Source organism: Mus caroli, unplaced genomic scaffold (genome assembly GCF_978045245.1).
Source record: "Mus caroli unplaced genomic scaffold, Mus_caroli_1 scaffold_13, whole genome shotgun sequence".
NCBI classification, from domain to species: domain Eukaryota; kingdom Metazoa; phylum Chordata; class Mammalia; order Rodentia; family Muridae; genus Mus; species Mus caroli.
In genome coordinates this window covers 78,939,304-78,950,204 of record NW_028227268.1, presented here as the reverse complement: position 1 = coordinate 78,950,204, position 10,901 = coordinate 78,939,304, and the positions used below count along the sequence as shown (strand labels likewise).

Genomic DNA, 10,901 nt, shown 5'->3' with positions numbered 1-10,901 from the left:
TCTGCACTCCCCTGAGTTGAATCTCCCAGCCCACAGAGCAAATGATACATGGGGCAGCGATTCAGTAGAGTGTTGTGGAATGAATTCGGAACAACCCCCATAGACTCACGAGCGTGAACACTTGTTCCTCCGTCAATGGTGCAGTGCAAGAAGGTTGTAGAAACTGTACGAGGTAAAGCTTTGCTGGAGGAAGTGCTTCTCTAGGGACCATGCCTTGAAGTTATATAACACGGACCCACTTCCTGTCACTCTGATTCCTGACTGCTAGGTCAGTCTCATGCTTCCCTATGTGATAGGCTGGGTCACCTCTGGAGCTGTAAGGCACTGTAAACCCTGTCCCCTCTGGATTGCATTTGCTTGGCTAGTTCATCACAGATCAGAGAAGAGATGAAATGCACAGAGGCACACAGCTTGAGATGGGGTGGGTACTTGCATTTGCTGCTCCCAAATCAATCCGTGTCTAGCATGCTTGGGAGCCCAGAGAGGAGAACACTGATGGATCTGAAATAGGATCTCCTGAACTCTGACCCTGATTAGATTCAGCAGCTCAGGACACTAACATGTGTCTGCCCAGGTGGCACTGTAGGAGGAGGTCGCCTTCTCTACTGAGAGCAGTGACTCATACCATGCATCTCTACGGTCTTACAGTCTCTACAGCTGCCACCAGTCCTTCCTAACTGCTCCCTTCCTTATCTACTTAAGCCCAGTAAAGGTAAAACTTCTAGCAATTTCTATCTCTGGTAGTATACTAACTTCCCTTGTTGCTCCCTTACCTCTATCTACACCCTGGGAAGGTCCCCTACATATACTTTGAGTGAACTGTATGCCCTACAAGTGGAAACCAAGCAATGATTCCCAAATCAAAAAACCACCAAACCTGATTCCTACATTCTTAAGTAACACTACCAGACAATGACGAGTTGGGTGAGCTGCCACACAGTACCACAAGGAGCCACCAGGTTGATCCTGCAAAAGAATTTTTATTCTTAGTTTTATTGATTTAATATTCAAACAATACATTAAAGTTAGAGCATTTGCAAACAAAATACCCCAATGTTAAGGTGATCTGTGGCCCCATGTGATGATATTTGCTAATCAACACAGCCGCTTGCTTGAGTTATGTTCATACTGGGGGATCTTGCCGCAGTAAGAGCTGATGAACCACAGGTAGGAAGACACTTGGCCTATACAGGCCTACTGTGTTTCTTTCCTGTTGGAGAGTAATATTCAAGATTAGTTCTTGGCTTTCAGCTTATGAGAAAAAACAGAGGTGTTTCTCCATAGACCCAGCATGCAAATATACTGTGGCTCACTGAATATCTGCTATACCCTCTTACTTGTATGTTTTTAATAGTGTCCTCTGGTAGTTACATGGCAGTATTTCTAGTTGGTACATTTAGATTGTGGGTAGGGCTGAATGAGTGTATGCCATATATATGTTTGACAAAGCATTAAAAACCAGAGGGCTGGGTTGTGGCTCAGTTTGTAGAGTTAGTGTCTAGCACGCACAAATCCTGAGTGTGGTCTCCAGCACTGGATTAATCAGATGTGGTGAGGCCTGCCTATAATCCTGGCATTTGGGAGCTAGAGGCAAGAGGACTGAGGAGAAGTCTACGGTCATTCCTAGCTACATAGCAAGTTTGCAGCTAGTCTGGGCTACGTGAGACCTTGTCTCAGTAAGAGAGAGCATGGGGGGGGGGGAGAGAAGGAGAGGGGAGAGAAAAGGAAGATGAGGCCAGAAAAAGGAAAGGAAGACAGACAGGAATGGAGAAAGGAAGGCAGGCAAGAAGAGAAGAAGGGAGGGAAGTGAGGGAGGGAGGGAGGGAGAGAGGGAGGGAAGAGGGGGGAAGAGAAGGGGAGGGGAGAGGAGGGGAGGGGAGGGAGGGGAGGGAGGGGAGGGAGGGGAGGGAGGGGAGGGAGAGCAATCAAAATGGAGGAAATTCAATCTAAAGAGAGTAGACTCTAAAAATGAGGCACTGCTGAGCTCCTTCAGCACCAAAGAAGGTAAAAAGCAGTGAGAGCTGGTGTAATTTGGATCTGAAATGTTCCCACTGCGAAGTCCATGCGTCGAAGGCTGCCCCAGTCCATTCGTGTTTAGGGTGTGACCTTTGGGAGTTGAATGGGATTTGATGGGATGATGAGTGCCCCGATCTTATCAGTGAATTAACCCATTATGGATTTGTAACTTAATAGGCTAGAGGCACAGGTCACAGGGAACATGCCCTGGAGGGGTGAGTTTTGTTTACAACACCTGCCACTCTCTCCCCACTTTAAAAATATTTTTATTTTGAATTCTGTGTGTATGCATGCAAGTGCAGTGCCCACAGGGTCCAGAAGAGGGCATCAAATCTCCCTGGAGTACTGGGATTAATGGCACCTATAAGTCGACCAGCATGGGTGCTAGGAACCTGACTTGGGTCACCAAGCCATCTCTCTAGCTTTGTCTTCCTGGCCACTACAAAGAAGACGGTATGGCTTATTTCACTCTCCCTGACAAAATGCTTTCCTTTACCTCAAGCCCAGAAATAACAGAGCCATGCAACTGTGGTCTAAAAACACTGAAACCATGAGTCAAAATATTTATTTCCACTTTCAAGTTATTATAAGAAGTAAAAAACTATGTGACACAAAACCCTTCCCTCCAGGCTTCTGATGTGTCTCCTCTGGTCTTGCTCTGTCTACATCCTGGACTCCCTCTCCACAGTGTGCTCAGAAAAACTTCTTCCAATTGGCTTAGTTTCTGTCCATTGGGCAAGTTTCTGTCCATTGTCTAAGTTGCTAATACTTTAAGGTGTTCATCAATGTGCTTTTTCATTTTAGCATTTATTCCTCCTGTGGGCCACTCCCCATTTGGGTTCAACCTGGCCGTTTATAGGCCTTCTCTGAAGGAAGACATAAGGAGAAAGAAGAAGGAAGGAAAAGGAAGTTGCTGATTCACTTTGAGCTTTGAATATTTAGGCATAGATAAATAAGGATCTTTAAGGGTACAGCTTCCCGTTCTCAGAATAGAAAAGGAGCCTCAGGCTGGGGAGTAATTGGAGAAAGATGCAGATCAATAAGACATAATTGGAGGACTCAAGGACAAGGTAGCAGGACGTGCAGAGGCAGCTCAGCCTTTGACGGCATCATCATCACAGTCCTTTGATACTGTTCTGCAGAGAACTGTAGATATACCAGTGGATATACCAGTGTTTATTTGACTGTGCATCTCACAGTGCCTAAGCAGAGCCCCTGGTGATCTCCTCTCCACAAGAGTCAGAATCTCACCAGTGACTGCTGAAGAGATGTTGTTAGACCCCAGAACTGTACTCAGTCACCCAGAAATCCATAGTCACACTGACTACCCAGTGACTACCTGAGCAAGTACAGTATGTAGTATTGGCACTCAAGTATGATCAAGTAAGGCCATCACTTAGAGAATTTGTAGCTCAGCAAGAAAGTAGGCAAGGAAAAAATATTATTTGATCCCTGTGGACAAATTGAAAAAAAAAAAATAATGTGGGTTGGGTGATAGTCGACCTGGGGAGACTGGAAGCCACCTGATCCACCTCTGCAGGAAGCACAAGTCTTCTGAGAACATAGGCCCTGTCTGAAGCTCTGTCCTTTGTCCTAGTCAGGTGACTACCGATCAAGTCCAGGCATACTCTAGTTTCATTTCTGTGGCTGTGATAAAGTATCCTGACCACAAGTAACTTGTGGGAGGCAGGGCTTCTTTCGCTCATAATTCCAGGTTCTAGTTCTTTGTTGCAGGAAAGTTAAAGTAAGGACCTGAAGCAGCCCGGAGTAAAAAGATAGAAATGCCTGTGACGCAATGCACTTCCTCTACTCCTATGTAGTTAGGGCCAAAAACTAAGAAAAAAAAAAAAGTGATGCCACCCACTTTTCGCCTGGATCTTCCCACATTGATTAAAGCATCAACACAGACTCGCGCGTGCGCGCACGCGCGCGCGCGCACACACACACACTGCCACAGGTCAATCTGATCTAGACAATGCCTCATTGAGACTCTCTTCCCAGCTGATTCTAAGTTGCATCAGGTTGGAAATCAAAACCGATCATCACAAGGCCATATACAAACTCATCAGAAAGTTCATGACCAATGACGACACTGCCACAAGCTAGGAAAGTGTGGACACATGGCATAAGTCCCCCATGATGGCTATCTTAGGGTTTTACTTCTGTGAATAGACACCATGACCAAAGCAAGTCATATAAATGACAACATTACATTGGGGCTGGCTTACAGGTTCAGAGGTTCAGTCCATTACCACCAAGGTGGGAATATGGCAGCACCCAGGCAGGCATGGTACAGGAAGAACTGAGATTTCTACATCTTCATCTGAAGGCTGCTAGCAGAAGACAAGCTTCCAGGCAGCTAGGACAAGGGTATTAAAGCCCACACCCAGAATGACACACCTACTCCAACAAGGCCATGCCTCCAAATAGTGCCACTCCCTGGGCCAAACATATAAAAACCATCACAATGGCTTTCTCAGTCTTGTCCCCTGACATCCTTACCCTGTCTTTCCTCCTGGACTAGCAGACCAGAGGTTAGTCTTTCTGTACTCTTTTATTATGATCAATACCAGTCAGGCACTCAAACTGACCTAAGCAAGGAGGGGGGACGTATTACAAGGATCCAGGATGTCTCTGGGGACCCAGCAGATCAGCTTGACTCTTTACCAGGCAGGTATAACAGTGACCCAAAGGGAACAAGACAGACAGCTTTGCAGACTGGCTTCCGAAGTCTCCCCCTGTGCCAATCCTAGCTGAGAAGGAATGCAGCTGGATGCTAGCACATGTGGTAAAAAACACTCCAGGGTTTTCACTGCCAACTCAGGATGAGTCAACACCATGAGGTGACTGCCAGAAAAGCCAACATAATCTTGTGCTCATAAAAGAGAAGTGAGGATACAGCCTGCAGCACTGAGCACCACCCACCAAGGACCACAGAACAGACCAGGTGCCAGGAAGGACCAGAAATCATGTCCTACCATGAGCACTGGGGTATACTCGGGTGTTCCTGTCTGGTATAGGTTTCAGAAATTGGGTAGAATATCATGGGCTGTGGTTTAATGGATTGTAGTCTGGGGTCAGACTGTTTGTTTGAATTGAAACCCCAACATAGGCGAACGTTAGGTCCTTGCCACTCATTAGTAATGGACTTCTATTTTACCGTCGCCATAACCTTCTGAAGCCATAACCATAGTCAGTCCATATCACACAGATGAGACAACTGAGGGATTGAGATCCTTGCCAAGGACTATGCTGCCAACAGGCTGAAGAAAAGGCTTTGAATATAAGGAGAGTATACTTTTGTTTATTCTCCTACATAGTACCGTGTAAACCTGAATCCTTTTTTTTTTTTTTTTACTGTGTCCCAGTGCTGCATTAAAAATCACTCAACACAATAGGGTGGTCGCACATATGCACAACACAGCTCTTGTGACAGTATGCACAAAACCTATGCTAGCTCAAGCCAGATAAAATTCCAGCATGAAGATAAGAAATGGGAATGAAACTCAACCACTAGCTGAGAGGCTCTGAGTAATCAATACCTGCTAGGAAGCTGAGCATCAATTTTCTTTAAGGTTATAGCCTTATAGGTCAGTCATCCCCAGTAGTCACACATCCAAGAGCATAAGAGTGATGCCATTTGGATTTGATATGTTAAAAATAAAATAAAATAAAATAAAATAAAATAAAATAAAGGACAAAGGTGGGCAAGTGGGGAAGGGGAGTGTAGATCTGGAAGGGGTAGCAGAGAGTAAATGTGATCAAAACATATTATACAAAATTCTCAAGGAACTAATAAAAAAACTCACCTGAAGATGTAAAGGCTTAACCCAGAAAGGTCTATGTGTTCGCAGACCTGAAATCTTGGTAGGACATGCTTGTCTTTGCTCTGTTCAAAATCATGTGGGATGGTTTGAAGCTGAGGCTAGGGCTAGGTCTGAGGCTGACAGACAAGATGGGAAGGAAGCTTTAGTCTCCAGTTGCTGCCTAGGAAGGGAAGGTGGGAAGGCCTAGCACAAGAAGAGCTGGCTCTCGTTGGATGTCACCCTTTGTGGGATCTCTTCATGAGCATGAGGACTATGAAGCAAACAGACTTCTCACATCCTATATCCTGGCTCTGTGAGGACATGTCCCCAGATTCTCAATCACTTATGCTCAGAGGTCATGCCATGTGCCCTCTGTCACATTCTGTTGGCTGAGGCAGTTGCAAAGATGCTCTTAGGTTCAGGAGTTGAGACTCTAAATCAAGTGCTTACTGAAGGAGTGTCACCGCCACACAGTACAAAGGGGACCATGTGGGGTGGGACAAACACCAATACACTAATTTTGGGAGAGACCGTCTACAGCAAGCATTCTCAGAATTCCAAGGATGGTCTGAGTGACTTACAATATACCTCATCCTCACCAAACTCACCCCAGAATTCTGTTCTAGAAGGCATCTCAACCTCATCCTACAGAACAGAGAAAAGAGATGAACATTCAGGCCCTTTCATCTTGTCACCTGTGACTGGAGGATCTAGAATGAGCCCCAGGAGTGTTTGACCATGAAGCCACCTCCATGCACCCGCATACTAGATGGTGACCACAGAGGCAGCTGCATGCATGGTGATGGATTGTGGGAGTCCTGACATCTGCCCGTCAGGCTTCGCCTCAGCCTTGCAGCTCAGAAACCATCCAGCCTTGGGCAAAGCTTTATTTCTCTGTGCTTTGATATTTCTGGAGAAACCCAGGTGCTTACCTGAAGAGATGAATCAAGACAACGCACGTAAGGTGCTTTGTGCATTGTCTGGGAGCTAGTGAGGATTCTATAAATGTCAGCTGCTGTCTTTATGAAAGCAACACAACAAAGACATTTTCAAAGACAAATCTGTAACCACAACCAAAAGTACAAATCATACACTCTCAAGCCCAGTTACTGTTCTCTGTCCATTGATGTCGTGATGCACGCCTGTGTCAGGGCACGGCGAGAGAACACTGGGGGGCTCTCGCTGGCTGGGACAATCACACCCCTCTCCTCTCTTCCTCAGATAAACAAGCATGTGGTGGATCTGCCTCCAAGAGCTCTGCTGTCCTTCCCTAGAGGGGGCCTCAGGTGACTCAGCTAGAAGGACATTCAGTGACTCATCAGGCACCAAGGACTGATTAAACGCCCTCAGATCTTGGGAAGGGAATAAACACCCAAGATACCCAAAGTTCGTTACCATTTACAGACCCCAGAGGCTCTTCAGACAGGAGACCATCGACTAGATAATCAACTGAGCTTCCTTCCATGAGAGCGGAGGTGTTAGTCATTTGGTACACACACATCCCAGTGTGTGTCAGTATGAAGCACTGTAAGTTCCCTAGCAAAGATGCAGCCTCATGGCTAGTCTCCTTTCTCACTCAACCCAAGGCTCCCCAGATCATCCAGAACAGGTAAGTTCCCATTCGTGTCTCTAACTCAGATTGCTTCCAAAAGGGAGGACCTGGCTATATTGTCCCACAGACCCATCAAACCAGCATAGAGGCCCACCATGGACTTACCTTCGTACATCAGATCAGGAACTTTTTCCATGGAGCACCCACACTTGGGTCCTCTTCTGCCCTGCCCCAGCAGGTGATCATCAGAACACCTCTTGCTTTAACCTTCTGATATCTGCCTCAACCCAACAGCCTCTAAATCCATCTCTCAGGCCATCACCAGCTTTTACTTCCTGTCCTAGGGACTCTGTGGAAGGGACCAGGAACCCTGCTGTTCTCCTGGGACTCTTTACTGACTCGATGGGGGCTACCATCACCACTGACTTCGCCACTACAGGCTGAGTTGCATCCCTCCAACTCTCACCTGCCCCAACTTCGGCACCTCGGAACATAGCTGTATGTAGAAACAGACTATTTAAAGAGACAACTAGGTCAAAGCAAGGCCATTTAGATGAGTTATCATCCAAGAAAACTGGTACTCGTATGAGAGAGAGAGAGAGAGAGAGAGAGAGAGAGAGAGAGAGAGAGAGAGAGAAGATTTGGGCATAATCACATACAGAAGACAAAGAAGAGAAGACAGGCACCTATAAGCAAAAGGAAAGATCTCAAAAGAAACTACCTGAATCATTATCTTGAACTTCTAGCTTTCAGAGTCATGAGTAAACACGTAGGTTGTTGTGACAGATTGAGCACACTAATAACGCACACCTCAACTCCATCCCATGGACGTGATCTCTAGTATACAAACTTCCTCCTTCTGAGAACCAGGTTTGTCTCAACTCTTCCCTAAGGGTTTAATATCCCCCCAAACTCTTCATCCAGTCAGCTATTTTCTCCAGGAAGCCATCCTTGACCTTTGTCTTTTAGCATCCACGAGTGTCTCCCATAGACTCACATAGTTGAGAATTTTGTTCCCAGGAGGTGGCACGATTGGGGAAGGTCTAGATGGTGTACATCCCTGCTGAAGGAAGTATGTCACTGCAGGTGAGTTTTGAGATTTAAAGCCTCACACGACTTCAGTTTGCTCTCAGCTATGCGCTTATGTTTGAAGATATGAACTCTCAGCTTCCAGCTTCTGCTGTCCATGCCTGTCTTCTGCCTTGCCTCCCCACTATAATGGACTCTTTTCTCTCTAACTGTAGGCCAAAATGTGTAAATTCTTCTATAAGCTGCCTCAGACACAGCATTTTATCATTGCAACAGAAAAAATAGCTCCATCTCCAGCTATTTCCTCTCATAGCCTCATATTTCAACTACCTGTTGATTCAGAGTGTCTGACAGTAGAGAATAGCAACCATGTCTGGCCCATCTAAACATGTGCCTTAAGCATTGTCCCCTAGCTATAAGGTTTTCAATAAATCCCTCTATATGATGGAAGGACAATGGGTAAGAAAAAATCCTTAAAATTTCCAAAATGTGGGTTTGGGTGGGGCTGATGGTTGCTTTGGGGCTTTGTTTGGTTTTGGTTTTGTTCTGTTTTGCTTTGTTGTTGTTGGGTTTGTTTGTTTGTTTGTTTGTTTGTTTGTTTGTTTGTTTGTTTGTTTGTTTTAAGACAGGGTCTTCTGTATCTCAAGCTGATCTGGTTCCTCCCATTCAATTGGTAACCAGTCTCAACCCAGCTCAGTTTCCAAGATCAGATTAAATCTTGTATGTTCAAGATAGTATGGCCACACACTATCTCGTAAAGATCTGCAACTCTCTACTTGGCCAAGGATGATTTTGAACTTCGTCTGCCTCCAACATGCTGAGATTACAGGCAGGTACCACCACGCTTATTTTATGAAGCACTGGGGATGGAACCCAAGGCTTCGTAAGTCCTAGGCAAGTGCTCTACCAATTGGGCTACATTCCCCAACCCATTTAGTACTGCTTAAAGTCACCAAGTATCTTATAGGAATACTAAACATCAGCCTTGTTTAGTGGAATCTCAGTCTCCAAAGCAAAAGGATTCTCTGATGATAAAAACTGCATTCAGTCAACCACGGTGTGGTCTTTGAAGCAAGGGATATCTACAAGACATAAGTGAACTACTAATACAGATTTAGTTCAAGCACAGGACCACATATGACATAGATCCCATGGTGAGGCATAGCCACGCTGGGAACCTGAATCCTAGAAGTCCTGGTATTTCTACGAGAGTCAAGACAATGCCTGCACACCTCCCCAAGAGATGGTGCCTGAGCCTTGCTTTCTGCAGGCAGACTCGAGTGCTAGAACATATAATCAATATGATCATGCCTCTTGAATGTATGTGCCCACCTTCACTTTAGAAGAACGGACACAGGTTCCTCGTGTGGAGCTTTGATGAACCTCACTCTCAACACGCCGGCTCCGACCTCCCCTATGAGGTACTGATTCTCAACACGCCGGCTCCGACCCCCCCTATGAGGTACTGATTCTCAACACGCCAGCTCCGACCTCCCCTATGAGGTACTGATTCTCAACACGCCGGCTCCGACCCCCCCTGTGAGGTACTGATTCTCAACACGCCGGCTCTGACCTCCCCTGTGAGGTACTGATTCTCAACACGCCGGCTCTGACCTCCCCTATGAGGTACTGATTCTCAACACGCCGGCTCTGAACTCCCCTATGATGTACTGATTCTCAACACGCCGGCTCTGACCCCCCTATGAGGTACTGATTCTCAACACGCCGGCTCCGACCCCCCCTGTGAGGTACTGATCTGGATAATATTTCTTCTGTATGACACAAACCTGATTCTGTGAATGAAGACCCATCTACTTAGAAGAAAAGCCACCTGATGGTAGTGCCACCCACACCTAGAAAGATGGTCCGTGTGCAGACAGATCCCTTCTGCCAGCCCTTCTGCCTGTTGCCTAGTTGCTTTCCTCATTATCGAGGAATTGTGTTAGACCTGTTTGCTCATTGGCCAGTTCCTTTCCACAATAGAATGAAGGGCCCAATGAAGGCAAAGGTTCTATTCATTTCATCCTATGCTGTCTCTGGTCTTCTCCACCAGAATAGATGCTCAGTGTGCAAATGCTAAGTAGATCATTAATTAATTAATTAATTAATCGATTGATTGATTAATGTGCAGGTTCTCTTCTCTCCTCCACAGAGAAAAACAGGCCAGTCCATATTCTTATTATTAACTTGGTGATTACATTTTAAACCCATAAACAGGGGATGTTCTCTGATGCCTCTTATTCCTACCTTCGTCTACAAATGACTTCTATTCTACACTAGACCCAACCTCAGTACCTGGTCTGAGGTTAATGGATATCACTCCAGACTCTACAAGTATCTCTTCAAGGCCATGACAACTATAGAAGGATGCTCTTGGGGGTCAAGAACCAAATACCTAGAGCTTGGCTGTGGTGGAGCTTGGAACATTCACTATCTATCAGCAACTGCTGCGGTGGGGCAGGTAGGGAGAAGAAGTAGAATCCTAGAGACTCATATGG

General features: G+C 45.9%; 1 long non-coding RNA gene across 1 annotated transcript; it reads right to left on the bottom strand.

Moving 5' to 3' along the window:
- Nucleotides 1–883: 883 nt before the first annotated feature.
- On the bottom strand, nucleotides 884–10,299 carry LOC110305779 (uncharacterized). The gene is made up of 3 exons (XR_002379188.2): nucleotides 10,191–10,299; nucleotides 1,050–1,210; nucleotides 884–966 (listed from the first exon to the last, which is right to left on the bottom strand). It is a non-coding gene; the product is annotated as an uncharacterized LOC110305779 (long non-coding RNA).
- Nucleotides 10,300–10,901: the final 602 nt, after the last annotated feature.